At 44.1% G+C, this 24,331-nt stretch overlaps 1 protein-coding gene across 1 annotated transcript in view; it reads right to left on the bottom strand.

Moving 5' to 3' along the window:
- The window catches only part of LOC126345402 (uncharacterized), a 217,922-nt gene extending 194,010 nt beyond the window's left edge, over positions 1 to 23,912 (bottom strand). Inside the window, exon 1 of the mRNA XM_050002099.1 lies at positions 23,713 to 23,912. The gene's annotated coding sequence lies outside the window, so the exon portion shown is untranslated. The remainder of the gene's footprint in view (positions 1 to 23,712) is intronic.
- Between the last annotated feature and the right edge of the window lie 419 nt (positions 23,913 to 24,331).

Raw genomic sequence — 24,331 nt, 5'->3', positions numbered from 1 at the left:
AGATGCTGGATGTAGTCCTGTGGAACGGCTTGCCATGCCATTTCCACCTGGCGTCTCAGTTGGACCAGCGTTCGTGCTGGAAGTGCAAACCGCGTGAGACGACGCTTCATCCAGTCCCAAACATGCTCAACGGGGGACAGATCCGGAGATCTTGCTGGCCAGGGTAGTTGACTTACACCTTCTAGAGCACGTTGGGTGGCACGGGATACATGCGGACGTGCATTGTCCTGTTGGAACAGCAAGTTCCCTTGCCGGTCTAGGAATGGTAGAACGATGGGTTCGATGACGGTTTGGATGTACCGTGCACTATTCAGTGTCCCCTCGACGATCACCAGAGGTGTACGGCCAGTGTAGGAGATCGCTCCCCACACCATGATGCCGGGTGTTGGCCCTGTGTGCCTCGGTCGTATGCAGTCCTGATTGTGGCGCTCACCTGCACAGCGCCAAACACGCATACGACCATCATTGGTACCAAGGCAGAAGCGACTCTCATCGCTGAAGACGACACTTCTCCATTCGACCCTCCATTCACGCCTGTCGCGACACCACAGGAGGCGGGCTGCACGATGTTGGGGCGTGAGCGGAAGACGGCCTAACGGTGTGCGGGACCGTAGCCCAGCTTCATGGAGACGGTTGCGAATGGTCCTCGCCGATACCCCAGGAGCAACAGTGTCCCTAATTTGCTGGTAAGTGGCGGTGCGGTCCCCTACGGCACTGCGTAGGATCCTACGGTCTTGGCGTGCATCCGTGCATCGCTGCGGTCCGGTCCCAGGTCGACGAGCACATGAACCTTCCGCCGACCACTGGCAACAACATCGATATACTGTGGAGACCTCACGCTGCACGTGTTGAGCAATTCGGCGGTACGTCCACCCGGCCTCCCGCATACCCACTATACGCCCTCGCTCAAAGTCCGTCAACTGCACATACGGTTCACGTCCACGCTGTCGCGGCATGCTACCAGTGTTAAAGACTGCGATGGAGCTCCGTATGCCACGGCAAACCGGCTGACACTGACGACGGCGGTGCACAAATGCTGCGCAGCTAGCGCCATTCGACGGCCAACACCACGGTTCCTGGTGTGTCTGCTGTGCTGTGCGTGTGATCATTGCTTGTACTGCCCTCTCGCTGTGTCCGGAGCAAGTATGGTGGGTCTGACACACCGGTGTCAATGTGTTCTTTTTTCCATTTCCAGGAGTGTAGTATTACAGCTAGTCTCGAAGATCTACTAGGAACTGTTAGGCAGAACTTGTTAACGGACGAGTACTTATATTCGCGTGCGAAGCCCTCATGTAAATTGGCTGACGCCTTGCAGTGTTGAGAGGAAGGTGGGGCGACACAGCACTTTACGTCGTGAAACCTGCAGCGTGGACACTGCTTTTATGAAGCCATAGTTGCAAGACACATCAGTCGATAACAACGTGTTAACGAAATTCTTAGGGTACCTGCTGGTTCCAGTACATGCCTCGATGAGATGCAGTGGCTTCCATTTTTAAAAAAAATTGCAAAACAACTATAACTGTGGAAAACATAATACCACTGTCACTACAACAGAGTACGTTTTTAACGTAGTAGTGTTACGGTATCAATCAAAAGAGTTGAAAACAAGTAAGTCTCCACGTCTGGATAGAATCCAAATTCGATTTTATTGGCTTTGGCCACTTACTTAGCTTGCATTCATCGTGAATCTCTCACCTAGGACAAAGTACAAAGCGACTGGAAAAAAAATCCACAGTGGACTCTTGTACAAGAGAAGGGTAAAAGAACGTATCTGCGAAACTACAGACCATTGTACCTTACAGCGGTTTGCTGCTGAATACCTGAACATATTCTTAGTTCGAATTATAAATTTTCTCGAGGCCGAGAAGCCTGTGTCCACGAATCAGCATGGTTTCAGAATGCATCGCTCATGCGAAACTCAAAAAAAAAAAAAAAAAAAAAAAAAAAAAAAAAAAAAAAAAAAAAGTTCAAGTGGCTCTGAGCACTATGGGACTCAACTGCTGTGGTCATTAGTCCCCTAGAACTTAGAACTACTTAAACCTAACTAACCTAAGGACATCACACACACCCATGCCCGAGGCAGGATTCGAACCTGCGACCGTAGCAGTCGCACGGTTCCGGACTGCGCGCCTAGAACCGCGAGACCACCGCGGCCGGCCATGTGAAACTCAGCTTACCCTTTTTTCACATATACAAGGTGTAAATTTTTAGTTGGCGAACCAGAATAACTCGAAAAATAAGCTTCACACGAAAAAATGTGTAGAATCCAAAGTTGATTATTTTCGAGGGGGACATCTGCTGGCGCTAAAATTAGCCCGCCACCCCAGCCCCCTAAAATTTCAAATGGGAACCCCATTTTTTATTGCAGAAACAGATTCTGGGTGGGCAGGAATCTGAGTTGTTTGCTGATTTTGCTGTACTGTACGGGAAGGTGTCGAAGTTGGGTGATCATAAAAGAATACAAGATGACTTAGACGAAACTTTTAGTACGAATGATGAATGCCAGGTACCTCTAAACGAAGAAAAATGTATGTTAATGCGGATAAGTAGGAGAAACAAACCCATAATGTTCGGAGACAGCATTAGTAGTGTCCTGCTTGACATAGTCACGTCGTTCAAATATCTGGGCGTAACGTTGCAAAGCGTGTGAAGTGGAACGATCGTGTGAGGATTGTGGTAGGGAAGGCGAATGTTCGACTGCGGTTTATTGGGAGAATTTTGGGAAACTGTGATTCATCTGTAAAGGTGATCACATATAGTACCCTAGTGCTACCTGTTCTTGAGTACTGCTCGAGTGTTTGGGATCCGTACGAGGTCGTATTAAAGGAAAACTACGAAGCAATACAGATGTGGAGTGCTAGATCCGTTACCGGCAGGTTCGAACAACACACAGATGTTACAGTATGCTTCCGGAACTCGAATGGTCATCCCTGGAGGAAACGCGACGTTCTTATCGAGAAACACTGTTGAGAAAACCTAGAGAACAGCCATATGCAGTTCATTGCAGAACGATCCTACTGCCGCCAACAGACATTTCGTGTAAGGGCCACGAAGATAAGATACGAGGAATTAGGGTTCATACGGAGGCATATAGAATAGCCATTTATCCTTCACTCTATTTGCAAGTGGAACAGGAATGGCAATGACTAATAGTGATATAGGGTTTTCTCCGCCATGCACCGTACTATAGCTTGCGGGGTATCTATGCAGATGTAAACAATCTGATGCAAACCGGGTTCGAGGCACTATTTACCAGAAGAGCTCCGATGACAGCCATTGGTAAACTGGATGCCCGTCAAACTCGGACAAATGTGACTAGGATTTTATCATAATACTGATATCCATGATAAACTGCACCTACTTCTTATGTTTAAAGACTTATTCATAATTTTGTCTGAAATACGTAACTTTAATTCTGGTGATAGGCTGAGCTATAGCCTAAGTCAGATTGCTCAGAGTCAGGGTAGGAGAAATGAGCCACAAAATTACCGTCAAATATCCCTGACATACATTTGTTGTACAATATTATAACATATTCTTAGCTCAAATGTAATGAGGTATCTCGAACAAAATTATCTCCGTGCCCAACAACTTGATTTCCGGAAACATCGATCACGTGAAACCCAACTCATACTTTTCTCACACGACGACCTGAAATCCCGTGGATCAAAGCATTCAGGCAGATGCAGTATTTCTCCATTTCCGGAAAGCATGTGACTCAGTACCATACCTACTTGCTGTAGAAAGTTGGATAGTGTGGGGCATCAAGCGAAGTTCTGAGATTTCTTGGTAGGCAGGGCGTAGCATCTTAGTAGGATGGAATGTCATCGACAGGTGTAGATGCAACTTTAAGTCTGCTCCAGGGAAATTTGTTGGGGTTCTTGCTGTTTATGTCGTACATTAATAACATTCCACACAATATTAATAGTAACCTGAGGCATTTCCCAGATGATGCACTTGTCTACAATGAAGTACTCTCAGAAAAAATACTGCCCAAATATTCGGTCCAAGCATGATAACATTTCAAAATGGCGTAAAGATTGCCATCTTGCTATAAATGTCCAGAAACGTAAAATTCTGCACTCCACAAAACGATAACAATAACTGTACTGTATCCTATGACTATTCATATTCGCCGGCCGCGGTGGTCTCGCGGTTCTAGGCGCGCAGTCCGGAACCGTGCGACTGCCACAGTCGCAGGTTCGAATCCTGCCTCGGGCATGGATGTGTGTGATGTCCTTAGGTTAGTTAGGTTTAAGTAGTTCTAAGTTCTAGGGGACTGATGACCACAGCAGTTAAGTCCCATAGTGCTCAGAGCCATTTGAACCATTTTATTGACTGTTAGTCAATACATAGATCGTAATAATACTTATAAAGTTTATTTTTTGTGCAGATACACACTTTTTAAATGAACAACGCCTATTGACATTAACAAACTAAAAGCAGGGTAAACTAAAATGTCAGTGGATGCGAGTCGTGTACGAGGTATCGTATTTTGAAAAGTTCCCACACCGACCCTTGTTTGTGCCATTCAGCTTGCCTAGTTGCTTGGTACGATGTTGTTATATTTGTTTCCAGTGTGCTTCTGTGTTCCTTGAGTGCACTGCGACTTGGTAGTCTGTGTGTGAAAGTCCAGGTAGTAGGTCGCGAGTGGACGATGGAATTTACCAATGCAGAGCAAGTGGACATGCTCGTGCTGTATGCAGAGTGTAGGAAGATTGCAGTTGGTTCTTGTACGGTGTATGCGGCATGCTATCTCAATAGACGTCAACCATCTCGACAATTATTTATCAAAATCTTGAACCAGTTACGAAAATTGGTAGTCTAACATCTAGACAACGTACCAAAAGGAAACAAGTGACGATAGTAGAGGGAAAAATTAATGTTCCTGCTGCTGTCGCAGTTGATCCGCATGATAGCTCCCGCGCAATCGCACAAGGAAGTAGCGCAGGTCAGGTAAGTGTCCTGCGCATTCTCCATCGACATTGTTCCACACCTATAACATTTCTCTCCATCAAGAGTTGCAGGGAAACGATTATGAGAATCGTGTTAACTTCTGTGCATGCACATCAAGACAGGATACTCCAGATGTACCATGTATCTTGGGGTTCTTCAGTTTCTCCCGGCGAATTTGTCGATCGAACAGTCCACGGGTGTACTGCCGGTTCACAGTGTCCATCGGGCACAATGCACAGTTGCACAGTGTACATAAAGTCCGGGAACACTTTGAATTATTTATTGCAAAAGAACTAAACATTGCACAGATGTCATACATATTGCATTTTGAAGAGAAGCTCTGAAAGTTTTTTTTACAAACATTTTGAGTTCACGGGATGCACGACACAACAGTTCCTTTGGACTCCTCATGAATGTCTCTCGTATGCGCTCCACATTCACTTCACTCGCACTGGGACGTCCGCTTCTCTTTGCGGGGCCAGCACAAGCAACCCATCATAAACGAATTGGTTGTGCCAGTGGTAAATGGCCTTCCTTTTTGGTGGCTTCTTAGCGTACTTGGTTCTAAACATCCGTTGGACAGCTGCAGCACACTTGTTTTTGTCGAACTCCAACACACAGAAAGCTCACTCCGCACCTGAACTCGCCATGTTAGCGACTAGCGCTGACTATCGGCAAATTACTAAACTACGCTGTGGCGGTATACATGAAAAAAAAATAAATAAATAAATAAAAAGAAAAGTTTCAGGGTTTCTCTTCAAAATGACATATATATGATATCTGTACAAAGTTTGGTTAGTGTGCAATAAATAATTGAAAGTGTTCCTGGACTTTATTTACACCATGTATTTCGGCGGCCAGACGTGTCGCCAACGTCAGGTGCGCTGGCGAACTCAGCTCCTTAGGGCGGGCGGCCTCCTTGTATCCCCTCCCCCCACTGGCCGTTCCCTTCCCACAAAGAAGATGGAGAACAAGGCAAGGGTTCCTCTCAAGGAAGCGGATTTACCAGAGGGGGTCGCCAAGATATTGTCACCTCAAGGACCTGTACCGCCAAGACTTTATGGACTCCCTAAAGTCCAGAAAGAGGGAGTGCCGTTACGCCCGATTGTCAGTAATATTAGGGCACCTATATACCTACTGGAAACATACCTGGTGGAAATACTAAGCCCTTACGTAGATAAATGCCCTCATGGTACCCGTAATTCTGTGGATTTTGTAAAACGTCTCGACTATTTCAGGCTGCAAAACTCAGATATCTTGGTGAGCTTCGACGTTGTTTCGTTATTTACCAGGGTATCTCTACGAGAGTCAGGCGAGCTTATTGGGCAGGCGGGTACCAGGTTGAGATTCATTGGGAGAGTCCTTAGAAAATGTAGTCCATCAACAAAGGAGGTGGCTTACAAAACACTCGTTCGACCTATACTTGAGTGTTGCTCATCAGTGTGGGATCCGTACCAGATCGGGTTGACGGAGGAGATAGAGAAGATCCAAAGAAATGCGGCGCGTTTCGTCAGAGGGTTATTTGGTAACCGTGATAGCGTTACGGAGATGTTTAGCAAACTCAAGTGGCAGACTCTGCAAGAGAGGCGCTCTGCATCGCGGTGTAGCTTGCTCGCCAGATTTCGAGAGGGTGCGTTTCTCGATGAGGTATCGAATATACTGCTTCCCCATACTTATACCTCCCGTGGAGATCACGAATGTAAAATTAGAGAGATTCGAGCGCGCACGGAGGCTTTCAGACAGTCGTTCTTCCCGCGAACCATACGCGACTGGAACAGAAAAGGAAGGTATGACAGTGGAACGTAAAGTGCCCTCCACCACACACCGTTGGGTGGCTTGTGGAGTATGAATGTAGATGTAGAATTTGACGAGAAGGCCACCGATCTTTTAAAACATGTCCTGACCTCTACTTATTTTATGTTTGATGGAGAGTACTATGAATAAACGGAAGGAGTTCCAATGGGCAGCCCACTCTCGCCTGTGGTCGCGAATTTGCATATGGAGTACTTCGAGGAGGAAGCCTTGGCGCCATTCAGATGGAAACCTACTTGTTTCTTCCGTTATGTGGATAACACGTTCGTCATTTGTCCCCATGGTAGGGATAAGGTCCTGGACTTCCTTACACATCTGAACTCCATACATCCCAACATCCAATTCACAATGGAGACCTAAGCAGCAGGAAGATTACATTTTCTGGATGTCATTGTCAAGAGAAGAGCTGATGGCACGTTGGGTCAGTGTGTGTACAGGAAGAAAACGCACACTGATCTGTGTTTGCATGCAGGCAACTGCCACCATCCTTCTCAGAGAAATGAGGTTATAATAAAATTGGTACACTGAGAGCGCAGCATCTCAAACGCACAGAGTTTGAACCAGGAGGTGGAACATCTCAGAACCGTATTCCGAAAGAACGGGTACTAGGAATGGCAGATTAGACGCTCTCTCCGCCCGACCGCTACAGTACAACCTTTGGAGACGGAAGAAGTCACGGAGGAAGAAGCAGCCACTACATTTATTCCGTACAATGGCGCACTATTGAGGAAAATCGGACGCATGTTAAGGAAACGCCGAGTTAAAACTGTCTTTTGACAGCCCAATAAAACAGGAGCATTTAAAAAAGTGTATGTTTGCACAAAAAATACACTTTCTAAGTGTTATCACTATCTGTTAATTGACTGACAATATGAGCTCCTGACTACCAATGCACTCTGTGAAAACCGCTTTTAGGTGGTTCACCCTATATATTAAATATACTATTCGAGAATAAAAATCTTCTTTATTCTGGAGTTTGCAGTTACTGTTTTTGAAGGAAACTAAATGTACCTGTTTCATAAGATTGGAATAATGCGTGCATCTGTATATCATCTACATTCCCCAGAGAAATACGTACTGATTACCAGATAGAAAAGTGAAAGCGAATCTACAACGTTATTCAAGTCCTTAAAATACACATTTCAAGCGCATTCTAAATACTGAAGCTTTCCACGTGTTACGAAATGAAGGAGGTTTAATGTTTACAATAATATCTCGCCGGTAACGAGGTCGTTAGAAACGGAGAACAAGCTCTTTTAGTTCGCGTTATTCATCACAAATAATGTAGCGATCGTAAAAGTTGAAATGACAGGCACGCAATTGCGAACCTCCTCTCCAGAATGAGTGTCCAATTTGTCGGTCGCTGCGCCACCATGCTCGGCAAGCCGTTTCCACGTCAGCGATATTGGTAGAATCAGAGCCCTAGACAAGGAGCTTCTTTATTTTAACGTCCTTGGTTCATGCCGTAGACTGTAGAGATAATTGCTCTTCCACGTTTCGCACTGAAGAAAATTAACGTAGATGTTTGGTTAGTAACCGAGGAAATAGGATTGCAATAGTTAATATCTCATTTTTTTGAAAAAAAAAAAGCAGGAAAAAGTTATACATACAAGTCGAGTGTGTTAAATAATTACGGCAGTAACAAAACAATAAATATGGAGAGTTGCCCATTCAGTGAGGCAGTACGTGTGCTCCCCTCACTCCCCCCCCCCCCCCCCCCTTCCCGACGTAGAGTTATTACAGAGAACGGAAGCTCTGCTGAAAATGAGTCAGGATATCGAGCAAGCGACAAATACTGCAGCAAAACTCACGTTGGAGCGGAAGGAAGAATTAATGAAAGAGAAGAGACGAGCAGTCACCTTTCAACAACACCAGCAAAAAATAACAAAAGGAGGTAAAGAACTCGACAGCGCTCATATCAGGTATGTCTGACAATTTTAATTCAACTGAAGGATCAAGTTCTCTTCCCAAAGGGGGACTTTCAGGACGATACTGCATGGTACCACATTTCACACACAACTGACGTAAGGAAAGAGTAATAAACCAATGGAAAATCCTTGCAAACAAATGTGCAGCTAATATGTGATCAGCACGAAACTAACAGATATCATAGTCATGCAGTAGGGCCATTTTAAGAATTGGTTGAGGAATTTATTGTTAATATAAGTAAATATCACCCCATGGCCTTGGGGAAGATCCTGTTTACCTCAGATTTTGAGTACAAGTGGAAAACCACAAATCTCAAGGTTGTGGGCAAAACCAGGATTGATATCAACAAGAGAGATTGCAAACAGGTTTGTGAAGGACAACCTGCTACACCAAAATAAATAAATAAAGGTAGGATACATACCGAACGACAGAACACATCGGCAAGGAGTTATTAGAAACGTAGATCCCGAGTTAACAGAGTTACAATTGAAATGTGCTATTCAATCTACAATTATCACCCATGCACGGAATAATGATCAAGAGAATAAGTAATTTAGAAACAACTAACTTCATGCACCAAGAAACGTGTGTGGTCACATTCGCATCGCAGTTCCTGCCAGAATATGTGACAGTATAAGGCATGAAGTGTAATGTTAGATCGTACTTATCGCTGGTGAGGCAGTGTTTTAAATGCTTTCGGTATGGCCATCTTAGTATTTAATATAGCCACAGACTCGTTGCAATCAATGTGGAGGGAGCCATGAGACAGCTCAGTGCACAAGTGAAAAGATGTGCTGTGTCCACTGTAAAAGGACCAACACATCGAGAGATAAGTCTTGCCCAGTATATCTCAAACAACAAGAGATTAAGAAAGCGTTAGCTATATACAATATATCCTTTAAATAAGCTGTAGAATACGTAGATCAAAGACCTTATGCTGCTGTGGCAGGGAATCTTGGTGGGAAGAAAACAGAATGTGAGAAAGAGTTGTCCCCCTGCAGAAAATATTCAACATAGATTGACATCACAGTAGGCCAAAAGAAAGACTACGTCCACTCCAACTACTCTTTTTGTAAATATAAATTTCCTGCTAAAGAGAATCCATATGCACCACGACCACATACTTCTGGACCACAAAAGCAAATTATAGCAGCAGTAGGGGATAAAAATATAGCGATAATCAAACAGCTAGTGGCTAGGATAACAAATCTAGTAACACAGGGCACCTCATTAAACAAAGACAGTTTGGACGAAGCTGATATACACGATATGGTTGCTTCTATACCATCAAAAAAATAAACATGGATCAGGACAGAACTAGTTCATACTTACATTCTACTCATATAAACAGAATAACGGATATTAAAGTTCTCCAGTGGTATGCCACATCCTTACGTGCTAAAAGAGAGTCGTTCAGGCACAAACTTTACATTAATGACTACCCTATCGCTGTTATAAGTGAGACCTGGATTAAACCAAATATGTCTATCAGATGTCGAGGATATCAAGTAATAAGACCGAATCGAGAAGATGGAAAAGGTGGAGTAGCCCCATTGGTTAGTTTCAAGCAATAGCTGTAGAAGTAAGTACTAACAAATTCCTATTCTCCATTGCACCTGTATATCGTCCCTCAGCATGTAGGAATTTAAAACAACACATGCACACAATGTTGCAACATATGCCAAAACCCTTCCTAATCTGTGGGGACTTTAATGCTTACCACACAGCATAATGCTGTCATATGAATAATGAGGCAGGGGAGTACATAATGTCTTGCATTGATGATTATAACATGATCATATACGCTCGTGGAAATTGAAATAAGAACACCGTGAATTCATTGTCCCAGGAAGGGGAAACTTTATTGACACATTCCTGGGGTCAGATACATCACATGATCACACTGACAGGACCACAGGCACATAGACACAGGCAACAGAGCATGCACAATGTCAGCACAAGTACAGTGTATATCCACCTTTCGCAGCAATTCAGGCTGCTATTCACCCATGGAGACGATCGTAGAGATGATGGATGTAGTCCTGTGGAACGGCTTGCCATGCCATTTCCACCTGGCGCCTCAGTTGGACCAGCGTTCGTGCTGGACGTGCAGACCGCGTGAGACGACGCTTCATCCAGTCCCAAACATGCTCAATGGGGGACAGATCCGGAGATCTTGCTGGCCAGGGTAGTTGACTTACACCTTCCAGAGCACGTTGGGTGGCACGGGATACATGCGGACGTGCATTGTCCTGTTGGAACAGCAAGTTCCCTTGCCGGTCTAGGAATGTTAGAACGATGGGTTCGATGACGGTTTGGATGTACCGTGCACTATTCAGTGTCCTCTCGACGATCACCAGAGGTGTACGGCCAGTGTAGGAGATCGCTCTCCACACCATGATGCCGGGTGTTGGCCCTGTGTGCCTCGGTCGTATGCAGTCCTGATTGTGGCGCTCACCTGCACGGCGCCAAACACGCATACGACCATCATTGGCACCAAGGCAGAAGCAACTCTCATCGCTGAAGACGACACGTCTCCATTCGTCCCTCCATTCACGCCTGTCGCGACACCACTGGAGGCGGGCTGCACGATGTTGGGGCGTGAGCGGAAGACGGCCTAACGGTGTGCGGGACCGTAGCCCAGCTTCATGGAGACGGTTGCGAATGGTCCTCGCCGATACCCCAGGAGTAACAGTACCCCTAATTTGCTGGGAAGTGGCGGTGCGGTCCCCTACGGCACTGCGTAGGATCCTACGGTCTTGGCGTGCATCCGTGCGTCGCTGCGGTCCGGTCCCAGGTCGACGGGCACGTGCACCTTCCGCCGACCACTGGCGACAACATCGATGTACTGTGGAGACCTCACGCTGCACGTGTTGAGCAATTCGGCGGTACGTCCACCCGGCCTCCCGCATGCCCACTATACGCCCTCGCTCAAAGTCCGTCAACTGCACATACGGTTCACGTCCACGCTGTCGCGGCATGCTACCAGTGTTAAAGACTGCCATGGAGTTCCGTATGCCACGGCAAACTGGCTGACACTGACGGCGGCGGTGCACAAATGCTGCGCAGCTAGCGCCATTCGACGGTCAACACCGCGGTTCCTGGTGTGTCCGCTGTGCCGTGCGTGTGATCATTGCTTGTACAGCCCTCTCGCAGTCTCTGGAGCAAGTATGGTGGGTCTGACACACCGGTGTCAATGTGTTCTTTTTTCCATTTCCAGGAGTGTACAATGATGGATAAATCAAGGGACCATGGATGAGACCAACTGCAGTGGATATAACATTAGCCTCATCCTATATGAACCAAATCACAGCTTGGTTGGTTCTGCGCGATACCATGGGATCGGATCATTTCCCTATAACTATGAATATGCAGTGCGATGAATGTAACCGAGTGCATATTGCTAACAAAGTGACTTGGAACATGAGCAAAACGGATTGGTGTAAATATCGTCAAATTCTTGAATTAGAGATAAAACTAATAGAAAAAAACCAACCTCCACACAGGTCCTATATGCAACTATAGAACAGCATATATCATGCAGCAAATGAATCCATCTCAAAATGACCTTTATTAAGAAAAGCAAAACAACCGGGTAATCCATGGTGGAATAAAGACTGCAAGAAAGAAATACAAGACAGAATTGCAGAGCGTTATATGAAAAATGTTAGACAGCCTAGTGTGAACGGCTTTTTGTTCTATAAATAAACAGCAGCTGGGACCAAGAAAGTACTGAAATCTATTAAGAAGAGTAGTTGGTTGAAATACTGCAATAGTTTGACCATGAATATAAATTATCAGAGATATGGCAGAAGATCAACAGGTTTAGGAATATCGTTCCTGCAGCCAATAACATACAACCATACGAGTGGATAGAAGAATTCTGTGACCTTATTGTCCCATCAAGTGTTCGCAGTAAGCTAATCAGGAGAGGAAAGGATACTGCTGCTACTCAACATGTGCTAACTACACAGTTCAGTATTGAAGAGCTGACATTAGTCATCAAAGAGAAACCCAACACTACTCCAGGAATGGATCAGATCACATATTCCAGAAACAAAACATGCCTGACAATGCTGTAGAATTACTTCTTCAAATCTATAATGGAATTGGGATGCGTCAAGAATTGTACTCAGAATGGAAGACACAGATCATAGTCCTCATATAAAAAAAAGGGAAAACATTGCAAAGGCTAATAAACGGGCGATTGGAATGGTGGGTAGAATCTTCATCCTTACTAACTGGATCGCAATTCGTCTTCCGTAAAGGTAGAAGCTGCATGGAAAACATTTCAGTATTAGTCCCCTCCGTGTTAGCTGGCTTTGGTGAGAGAAATTATACAGTAGCACCATTTTCGGATATTGCAAAAGCATTTGATGATATTCAGACAAATATACTATTAGATAAGTTGCTACTTTTAGGAGCTCCACCTCAGTTTGTAGAAGGTACATCGTCATTAATCAGTGAACGAACTGCATATGTTAGAAAGGATACTGTATTCAAAGGCCCACGCTTGGCGGACAATGGCATACCACAAGGATCGGTATTCAGCCCACTACTATAGGTAATGATACCGCGGATATGGAAAGGACAATAACTCCTCCAGTTAGAATTATATAGTTTGCAGATGACATATGTGTATTTACTTCCCATGTAGTATTACAGAAGGCAACGAACAATCTTCCCTAAGGGGTTACTGGTCTCCCAGTCCCCCATTGGACTCCTTCCCAGATGCGGATAGAGGAACGCTCACCAGATACAATGGGTACTGGGAAAATAAAATACATACCCGGGGTGGACCAAAACCAGTAACTGCTGCCTTCCAGGGAGAGAGGACCCTCAAAGGCTAAGGGAGAGAACACCAACAGAAAACTCCTGTGGGCTCGATTGCAGTCACGGGAGCAGCCCTCCCATCGAGATAGGGCGTATGGGTCGATAACCCACGAACTCGAAATCAGCATATCACAGAAACTGCAACAGCGAATACCAACAATCGGACGGATTTAAAGATGACAACCTTGAAAAAGATGACACGAATAGAGTTCTGGAACGTGAGAACAATGTGGCAAACAGGTAAACAAACAGAAGTAGTACCAGAAATGGAACGATACAGATTAGAAATTTTAGGATTAAATGGAACAAGAATAACTGGACTTGGAAAAAGAAGAATAAAGGAAGCGCACATCCTCCTCTATTCTGGAGGAAAGGATGAAACCCATAGTGAAGGAGTGCATTAATACTAGAGCGGAGAGCAAAGCAGTATTTGATAGACTGGCATCCACTAGTGACCATTATACAATGTTGCGCAGAAGTGTCTGAGAATGAAGGGAAAGAAAAGTTTTACAGCAAACTCCAAGAAACACTGCAAAAATGTCGAAAAAGAGATATCCTCCTGCTGATGTGTGGCTTTAATGCAAAAATTGACAATGACAGCCATGGGATAGAGCAGATTATCGAGCAGTATGGATTGGGCACCCGAAATGGCAATGGAGAACGTCTCGTACACTTGTGCAGCATGTTTAACCTGATCATTGGGCGCTCCATATACTCCCATAAACGGTGTCAAAAATCTCGTGGGTTTCGTCAGACAGCATAACAGAGAGTCAGACAGACCACTTTGCAATTAGCAGGACCTGGCGAAAATCATTCCTAGATGCGAGGAATAAAAGAGGAGCATATGTCGGTCGTGACCATCACCGCATGCTAGCAACAGTCCGTCTAAAAATAGCTGCACACAAGAGGATTAAGTTTAATTTTGGAAAGTTGGACGATGCTAAAGTGCGAGAGGAGTTCTCGATCCAACGGAGAAGTCGCTTTGAAGTGCTTAGCAGAGGAATCGGAGAGAATGACATTGAGGGTCAATGGCATGCAGTGAAAACGACCTATGCACAGACAGCTGAAGAAATTCCTGAAACGAAAGACCACGGCGGACAAGACTAGATCTCTGACCATACTTGGGATGCAATACAGCAGAGGAGGAAGGCAAAACTTCGACTATATTGCCCACAGACAAATGAAGTAAAAGAAGAAATCCAACGGGAACTGTGCATATGAAACAGGATGGCGAAGAGGAGTTTCAGAAAAGGTAAAACAACCTTCATAAATAATCGCGCAGCTAAGGTGAGGCATCAGCTGACAGGGGAGATAACAAGACATTGTATAACATCACAAGGAAACTGTAAAATAAGAAATTTGGGTGTGATATGCCCCCAAGGACAAGCAAGGAAAACTACTCCAGAGTTACTTAAAGTTGATCCTTCTATAACAGCAAAATTTTACATCCACTCCTGACAGCTATATGGATGAATGAAAAAGTACCGAATGATTGGAACAGAGGCTTGTCCATCAAGCTCCCCAAGAAAAAAGACCGATCGGTTTGTGACAATTGGAGAGGAATCACACTGCTGTCAACCCTGAGCAAGAACCTCTCGCGAATAATCCTAAACAGGGTAAAAGCATATATAGATAAGAAAATAAGAAGAGAACAAGCAGGATTGAGGGAAGGTCACTCTTGCATTGGCCAGATAAACACCCTGAGAATATAGCTCAACATTTATATGAATGCCAGTCACCGCCTTACGTGCTGTTTGTAGACTTTGAAAAGGCCTTCGACAGTATAACTGGAACAAAAATATGGAGTTCACTGCGGACTTTTGAAATTCACAAGAAAAATAATTGCTCTTCTCAAGTACATGTATGAAAATTACACGTGCCTGGTTAAACATCAAGATCTGCTTTCAGATCCAGTAGCAGTGAAAACAGATGTTAAGCAGGGCTAATTGCTCTCACCGATACTATTTAACATAGTACTGAATCTTGTAGGGGCGCAAGCAATGGGTAAACTGAGAGGAATAAAATGGAGCAATGGAACACATCTAGAAGACCTAGATTTTGCAGATGACCTTTGCTTTCTATCCCACAGCCTCAACGACATAAAAGAGAAACTAGAAGAGTTGAAATTTCCGGTGAAGAAAGTCGGTTTGAAAATTAATGCCCAAAAAACAAAAGACTTTCGGGCAAATTATAACAACACGATAGAGCTTAAGCTTGGGAGCCAGGTAATCGAAAGGTTGGATAAGTTTTGCTACCTTGGAAGCATGATTACACCACATAGTGGTGCAACAGAGGTCATTAACAGCCGCATCTACAAAACCAAACGCGCTTTAGCAACTCTCCACTCTATAAATAACACTGAGGACCAAATTTCGTACATTTGAAAGTAATGTTAAATCTGTGTTTCCGTATGGATGTGAAACACGGAAAGTGGCAATGCAGCTAATCCATAAGCTGCATGCATTCAACAACAGATGTCTGAGGAACATGCTGGGGATACGGTGGCCAAATGTCATCTCTAACGAAACACTCTGGGAAAGAACCAGCCAGAAGCCAATCGAGCTGCAAATAAGATGCAGGAAGTTGAGATGGTTAACACATACACTTAAGAGACCAAATGAACAAATCGCGATGGAAGCATTTCATTGGATCCCGGAGGGACGACGGAGACGAGGCAGGGCCAAAATGATGGCGATCTATTGTTGCCGCCCTATGCTCCAAATAAGGAGTTAAAGGAATCAATAATAAATAAAAATGAACAATCTTACACCATCAATAAAAAGGCCAATCGGTGGCTTTGTGGAAATGGTCTGACGAAGACACATGAGAAATCTTCGGTAGTCATATTCACCATGAATGGTTATACAGGACGATGTTTTCCACCGTGCACAAACTCTAGGAACTGATCGATGAGAGGATACAGAACAAAAAAGGTCTAATGAACTTATGTTCGGAAATGCGCGGTTTCCATGCTAGAGACCATTTATTCAATCATACTTTGTTACAAAGATTCCGGTCTAATACGCGCTGTACCATGCAACCAGTTACAGTATGAATGGTTTCTTCCTGGACGGTGGTACTGTTTCTCATTCTTAATGCCCTAGCACCTCCTCCTGTCATAGGTATTGTTAATGTTGTATCAGATTCACTTCTCTTGCTGACTAACCTCGTAGTGGATGCGATACAGCGTTGTACACAATGGTTCCGTATTCGAATCGAGAGCTTGCCGATACGGTGTTTGCTTACGGAAAGGCAAATGGCAACGGGAGGCGGCAGCTAGGTTATATCAGGAGACCTATCCCCGCCGACAACAACCACAGCCTTCAATGTTTGCAACAATGTTTCCCGTTTGTCTGAGACAGGGTCGTTCAGGAAGCAGGAAATCACAAAGGACGTACCCGAAATGTTCGGACACCAGAGTTGGAGGAAAATGTGATTAACACTGTGGAAGGCGACCGCCGTGTCAGTACCAGGCAGTTGGCCTACCAGTACATGGTAAGCCAGACGACCGTGTGGAACAATCTCCATGTCAGTTGCTACTACCCCTATCAGTCACAGCGTGTGCAGGGCTTACTAGCGACAGACTTGTCACGTCTGGAGCAGTTTCATCACTGGTTTCTTCACCAGGCAACCACGATTCCGGGATTTGTGTCATCCATCCTATTCACAGACGAGACCACCTTTACGTGGAGTGGTATCTTCAACTTCCATATCAGTCATCTGCGGTACACTATGCGGAATCCCCGTGGTATGGTGACAGCGAATCATCAGCATCGGTGCAGCCGGAATGTGTGGGCTAGATAATTGGCGACCGTATTTTGGGACCAATCTTCCAACCACGTCACCAAACAGGCGGTAACTATCAGCGCTTCTTGCGGGTGATTTTGCCTCCCCTGTTGGAAGAAGCGCCATTGATGATTCGAAGGGTTATGTGGCTGATACTTGATGGTGCTCTAACCCACTTCGCCCTTTAACGTCCGGACGAATCTCAATCGTGTCTTCCCTGGTGGATGGCTCAGATGAGGGGGGTTTAATTGCATGACCTGCTCGTTCACCGGATCTCAACCCGTGCGATTTCTGGTTATGGGGCCATCTCAAAAGTATCGTCTACGCGGAGCCCATTCCAGATATGGAGACACTGGAGCAGCGTATTCATGCTGCCTTTGGCACTGTTCGCATACAGCCTGGCCGATCTGAATGTAGCGGTCGGAGTGGCCGAGCGGTTCTAGGCGCTACAGTCTGGAACCGCGCGACCGCTACGGTCGCAGGTTCGATCCTGCCTCGGGCATGGATGTGTGTGATGTCCTTAGGTTAGTTAGGTTTAAGTAGTACTAAGTTCTAGGGGACTGATGACCTGAGAAATTAAGTGGTGGTGGTGGTTAGTGTTTAACGTCCCGTCGACAACGAGGTCATTAGAGACGGAGCGGAAGCTCGGGTTAGGGAAGGAAATCGGCCGTGACCTTCCAAAGGAACCATCCCGGCATTTGCCTGAAACGATTTAGGGAAATCACGGAAAACCTAAATCAGGATGGCCGGAGACGGGATTGAACCTGAGAAATTAAGTCCCATAGTGCTCAGAGCCATTTGAACCATTTGATCTGAACGTGAGACACAACTGCTACGGAGGTAGACACATGAACTGAAGCACGAGGAAACCATTTTCAACACATCTGCAACTGCGGCTACATGGTACTCGTACAGCGCGTATTAGACTGCAGTCGCTGCAACAATGCATGACTGAATAAAAGGTCTCTAGCAGGGAAACCATTCATTTCCGGACGTAAGCTCTTTATACAATTTTGTTCTGTATCCACTCATCGATCAATCCCTAGAGTTTGTATGCGTTGGAAAAACTCACCCTGTATACCAAGAAACTGTCTAATACAAGTAGACGATAAAGTAATACAAGGTAAAGCACTTTTTCGGTTCTTAAGAATGACACAGCAAACTTACTTGGGAGACACACATTAAATGTTTAATATTATTCGATCACGTACTACACAAGAAGGGGAGCGCATCCTGCAGTGCTGCTGATCCTATATCGCCCCCTAATTAGATCCAGATTCGATTATGCCTGTATATACAGTACTACGATACACAAGACATGCAAAATGTTAGAGAAGGTCGATAGATTGCAGTACCGCTTTATATGCGCGTGCTGAGTAATTAAATCCACACCAACAAATGCAGTCCTGGTGGAAGCGCAAGAGATGCCCTCCCTATACCATAGTCACAGCATCCAATTTATCAGATTTTGCGACTGTACTGTCCTGCAGGAAATCGGGGCAGAAAGCCTTTTGATTTCATTCCGGCATAAAATGACTTGGCGGATGAGTGCAGAAAGTATATGTTGGCCTGTTTACCAGTATGAGTACTTGATAATCAGGAGTCGATAGAGAGAAAGTCTGATTTCTTGGAGGCAATTACAGCACTGCAGACACAAATGGAGGAAACAAGACAATGGGTAATCCACATATACACAGATGGATCAAAGAGAGACGGAGAGGACAACACAGAATGTGTTATATTTAGTTCATAACTGTAGATGACCCGGAAGTATAAATTACCAGCAACTATTTCTACCTAAATGGTCGAAACAATCGCAGTGTTCAAGTCGATACAGTGGTGTACGAATGAGAAATGCACAACGTATGTAATATTGTTGTTGTTGTTGTGGTCTTCAGTCCTGAGACTGGTTTGATGCAGCTCTCCATGCTACTCTATCCTGTGCAAGCTTCTTCATCTCCCAGTACCTACTGCAGCCTACATCCTTCTGAATCTGCTTAGTGTATTCATCTCTTGGTCTCCCTCTACGATTTTTACCCTCCACACTGCCCTCCAGTCCTAAATTGGTGATCCCTTGATGCCTCAGAACATGTCCTACCAACCGATCCCTTCTTCTCGTCAAGTTGTGCCACAAACTGCTCCTCTCACCTATTCTATTCAATACCTCCTCATTGGTTATGTGATCTACCCATCTAATCTTCAGCATTCTTCTGTAGCACCACATTTCAAAAGCTTATATTCTCTTCTTGTCTTAACTATTTATCGTCCATGTTTCACTTCCATACATGGCTACACTCCACACAAATACTTTGAGAAACCTGACACTTAACTCTATACTCGATGTTAACAAATTTCTCTTATGCAGAAACGCTATCCTTGCCATTGCCAGTCTATATTTTACGTCCTCTCTACTTCGACCATCATCAGTTATTTTGCTCCCCAAATAGCAAAACCCCTTTCAGACTAGAAATCATGGGTGTACCCAGCGAGGGCAGGGGGGAGGGGGAGGGCAGCTGCCCCCCTCCCGCCCTAGAAGATATTCGCAGTTTTTCACTAGTTTACTGTTTTATTCAATAAGAAATGCTGCATGTTTTCTCGGATTGTATAAATGCATTCTTGTATTTAAAATGTTTATTGAAAGCAGTTTTCCACTGGTTTACTGTTTTATTTAATAAGAAGTGCTGTATGTTGTCTCGAGTCCTTGTTTCCTGAGACTAGTATGACCTAGTCAGATCCTGGGTACGCCCTTGCTAGAAATGTGTACTTCAAACGATATCAAACTACTCCAAGTTCGTTATTGGTATTACGAAAGTCTCAGAAAGCACAAACAAATGCCCTTATGTGGATGAAAGCCCATTGTTGAATCCCAGACAATGAAAAAGCAGATCAGTTGGCAAAGCAGGCTACGAGCAACGGGACACCAATAGACATAAAGCTTCCCTGTACGGAACATGGACAATTTATTTGGGAAATGGCATTCCATTCCAGGCAGGAAGAATGGACTCAGAATTCACGATACATAGGAGGTGGTTATGCGCAAATGCAACCACAAATTCCGCAACGACCTAGGTTTGAGTACGTTTGTGGACCCCAACAAGCAACATGAACATTGATTAGAATATGGCTCAATCATGAGACATTTCCAGAGCATTTATGTCGACTGCATATAAATCAAACACCAGCCTATGATTACGACGATGCTACACACGGAGACGCAAACCATATATTATTTCAGTAAAGAAAATACAGTGAGGCGAGGAACAAGTTCATAGCATTTGTTATCAAGAATAAAATGCCGCAACCAATGTCAGTCAAGTCTTTGCTATCTGAACCCAACATTAAAACCTATAAGAAGATACTCGAATTTATATGTAACGAACAGATAAGGATATAAAGTTTAATAGTCATCTGTAAGGAACAGGGAAAACCAACAATTTATATTAAAAGAAGCGGATATTGAGTGAACAAAAATATTGTTATTACGCAGCAATGACTGAATGGTGCCCGAAAAAAAAAATACTCTAAAAGTCACAGTGTAAACAACACGTCGTGTGCGAGACTTACTTCATTTCCGTAGTTGTGAAAATTTACAAAATACGCCTCCTCGAACAGCGGAAGCGACGTGTCGTGGATGCGAAGTTCTTTTGTGATGATAAATTCGTGCGAACCGTACTGGTAAGTAAATCCGTTATATTCCAGATGCATGCATAAAACCAAGCTTTTGAATTTAACCAATGAGAGAATTGTGCTTGATCATGACGGTACCAGTAGGAAGATACGTGGCAAAGTAATGAAATTAATTTCTCGCATGATGTGGAGCGGAAATTTTAAATTGTAGCTGTGCTATGTCTCAATCTAACCATCTCATCGGAAATCCGACGGTATTCCGAAAGAACTGCCAAACGTACGACAATCGTTATTGTAAATGTCATTGCTGTTCGTTCCACGGTATTCAAATGGTTCAAATGGCTCTGAGCACTATGGGACTTAACATCTGTGGTCATCAGTCCCCTAGAGCCTAAGGACATCACACACATCCATGCCCGAGGCAGGATTCGAACCTGCGACTGTAGCAGTCGCGCGGTTCCGGACTGAGCACCTAGAACCGCTAGACCACCGCGGCCGGCTCCACGGTATTAAGCTGTGCTACTTGTTCCAACCAAACCACCACCTCCGAAATCGCTACATATTCAGAACAAAACAACATGCCATACACAACTTGATAATGCCTTTCTGCAAATCAATATTCTTGCATTTTGTTATGAAATAATGTCTCAACAGATCCCATCTGTAGTTCACATATTTTTGTCAAAGGCGCAGCATCCATAACGGCCCAAAACTAATTCGTACATTATTCGGAAGAGGCGCTGCCACAGTCGTTCTTATCGCTGCCAACTGTTATGTTCGGATGAATGCCACAGTGAATACTAACCTTTAGCCATCCACATATATTTCGTGTAATTATTGAAACTCGTAGAATAGCAAAATAAGTATGATCTCACGGAAAAACATCTTGTATCGATCATTGCAAATCGCCACTTGAACATGGATACGTACGTGGAAGTAAACAATTATAAGTAACACATGGTTCGTCCGTTAAACAAGAAACTATGTAGGGTTGAACAATGAGGTCGGTGCTATTTACTAGCGTGATATTTGGTGAGAATGTTTAATTGTTATTGACGTAATATTACGCGCCACGTCCGAAATCTGCTAATTTGGTGTTGCGGAATTGATAGTCAAAGCAAAAGTCTTTACTGTGTGTGTCCGTTTCCCCGTCCTTCATTTACTCATCGCTCCTCACGTTAACTGAAATCCCTTTCTGAATAAGATAAATGTAGATACCATGTGAAACTCAAACTACAGTTTCCGCTGCTTTTTATTGTATTCTTCGTTGCTTTTTGTAACGTTTCAGTCTTTCGCTATTTCCAATTTTTCGATAAAGCTTTAAATGTAAGGTAGCATTGCATGGTAAGCTTCCTATGGAAAGGCCTATAGCCGTTACAGTAAAGGAAACATGTAGTGTTTAATATCTCTTCGGGAATTAGGTTATTGGAGGCGAAACATAGCTTGTTGAATACGATGAGTAGAATGAAGCGGCCGTGGCTTGCTTGAAGAATCATCTTTGAATTCGATTGAAGTCGAAACACAGAGCTGTATGCACGACATGGATTTGAAGAATGTCCATCCTGAATATGGATATATGAAGGGCTTATTTCAATAGTGGTACGAGTCCATTTTTGTTCATTCTGAGATACAGCGTGCTATAAGTATATACAGGTATACATGAATATTTCTGAAATCTCAATTGCAGATTTTTAGCGCTCTTTTATCTTTAGGGTTCTATATCTCAGAATGAACAAAAATGGTCTCGTATCACTTTTGAAATAAGCCCTTCATATGTTAGTAGAAATGAAAACAAGTGCCTCAATCTTTGTGGTCACTGCAAAAATTTATTCCGAAGCGTTGTAAGAAACCATTGGAATTCATTGTTAGAATTACGTAGGAGTTCGAAACACTTGGTAAGCTTCTTGTCAGCAGTAAAAACTCCATAATATTAGTGAAGTACTGAGAAGCACTGACAATAAGAAGTGTCCAGAATATGAACTAGGTGGGAGAGGCCCTAGTATTAGTTTCGTTGGAAAGGGGAAGGGTGAAAGAAACTAAGTAAAATGTCTTAAAAATAATATTTAAAAGTATTAAAAAATTCTGTTTTTTAATCATCAGACATACTAATGCTACTGCTTTACAATAGGTACCTAATGCTCTGAACTTAATTACAGCATAGTTTGAATGAAATTTGTTCATGTTATTTTACTCTCAGGCATGCAACCCTCAAACACGTGGAAATACTTGCCATATAGCACAGTTTTAGTATGGCATTGTCGTCGGGGATATCACGAGGAAAAAATCGCGAATGGAAGATACGTTGCTACTGGATGATTTTAGAACCAAGATCATTTGACATTTTCAGATACAAAGAGAATAGCGACGAATAGTGAATTCATTTTGATAATTCGTAACGAACGTCTCAGGGTTCACTTGCTTCTATTACATGTCCTGGATTTTTTCAAAACGAATTGCTATGTGTGTGTGGTGGAGCAGGATACGAATTGTGTTTCTGAATATCACGTATTTCCTCGCCGGGTGCGCGCAACAATGGAGCCAAGACTTAGTTTCCTCTTGACAAATGTTAAGAAAAGTTAGTAGGTATTGATAAAACGTATTTTTCTTTTATAAAGCATGACACTCGTTTCAGTTCCCAAATGTGATATTTAATAAGGAATGAAACTGCATTTTAGATCCAGAAATATTATAGGATCAGCCAGGATTCGAATGCAATTGTTGGGCTCTCAAAAATGTCAGTGAATCATGCAGTGCTAATAGTGAGCATACCGCTATCGAAGACTGCAGCCGTCGGAATCGCTGCACCAGCCAAGGCACTGACAGCTCCGCGCAATACACGCACGCACACCTCTACTTACAACTACACGCTCCCGTAGCGCACCGCGTACTGCGCTGCTGCCAGGAAGCGGCGCGTTAACTCCACTTCCGGAGTTCGCCGCTTGGGTGCGCAGGGGTCGCGCCGAGGCGAGCGCAGCCGCCGCCATTGCACGTCGCGCCGCGTCGGACACGGGAAATTGTCGTTATCGCTTCGAACAGCCCTACATGGCCTTGCCGTTTGACAGTTGCCATTAGCGAAGCCCCACCGTGCATTGGCGCCACGCCAATTTCTCTCGCCCAGCTGAAGCAGATGGTGGAAAACTTACTGGAAATCTTTTACCTCTTACCAAGTCACATATTTTGACATGGATAAAGATTGATTTTCGAAATATGAAATCTTCTTTTTCTTGTGAAACCCAACAAACTGCAGTTCTGCACTTCAGCCTGTGAATTTCATATATGTTCCCAATAAGACTGTAGGAATCATCATACCATAACCCAATGGATCTATCATCACACTGTACACCCACTACTGCAATTTTTAAGGCCAACTTTTCAAGTGACAACCGGA

The sequence above is a fragment of the Schistocerca gregaria genome, chromosome 1, assembly GCF_023897955.1.
Source record: "Schistocerca gregaria isolate iqSchGreg1 chromosome 1, iqSchGreg1.2, whole genome shotgun sequence".
Taxonomy (NCBI): Eukaryota; Metazoa; Arthropoda; class Insecta; order Orthoptera; family Acrididae; genus Schistocerca; species Schistocerca gregaria.
Note: the sequence above shows the minus strand (reverse complement) of the source record. Positions and strands in the feature narration are given on the sequence as shown.